The sequence below is a fragment of the Octodon degus genome, unplaced genomic scaffold (assembly GCF_000260255.1).
Source record: "Octodon degus isolate 3935 unplaced genomic scaffold, OctDeg1.0 scaffold00185, whole genome shotgun sequence".
Lineage (NCBI taxonomy): Eukaryota > Metazoa > Chordata > Mammalia > Rodentia > Octodontidae > Octodon > Octodon degus.
Genome location: NW_004524761.1, coordinates 4,411,659 through 4,412,509, shown reverse-complemented (window position 1 = coordinate 4,412,509; position 851 = coordinate 4,411,659).

Here is an 851-nt window from a genome sequence, read left to right as displayed (position 1 = left end):
AAAAAATGAAAGAAAATAGAAAGATATTCCATGCTGCTGGATAGAAAGAACCAATATGTGAACATGCGCATACTCCCAAAATTTCTATACAGATTTAATACAATTCCTATCCAACTACCACCAACATACCTCACAGAGCTGGAAAAATCATTCCTAAATTTATTTGGAACCAGAAAAGACTTAGAATAGCAAATGCAATCCTGGGCAACAAAGACAATGCAGCAGGCATTAGAATTCCTCACTTGAAATTATACTACAAGGCTACTGTAATAAAATCAGCATGATACTGGCAACAAAATAGACCAGAGGAACACTGGAATAGATTAGAAGACGCTGAAGTGCCTGCAAACACACTCAGTCAGCTTATCTTTGACAAAGGGGCCAAATATACCAACTGGCAGAAAGATAGCCACTTTAACAGATGGTGCTGGAAAAACTGGCTCTCTAATGCCAAAAACTAAAACTTAAACCAGGTCTATCACCATACACTAACTAAAGTCAAAATGGATTAAAGATTTAAACATTAAAACAGAAACACTAAATCTCCTGGAAGAGAAAGTAGGAGGAACGCTTGAAGACATAGGGTTAGGCAAACACTTTATGAACAAAAATCAAATCGCCCGGGAAACACTTGAAAGAATTGACAACTGGGAAGCGCTCTTACTGAGAAGTTTTTGCACATCAAAAGAAATTACTAACAAAGTGAAAAGACAACCCACAAATTTGGAAAAAATCATGACAAAAAAGTACTCAGACAAAGGTCTGTTCTATAGAATTTATAAACAACTAAGAAACACAAGGGCCCCAAAATTTAAAGATCCAGTCCAGAAATGGGCGTCTTCTCAGAGGAT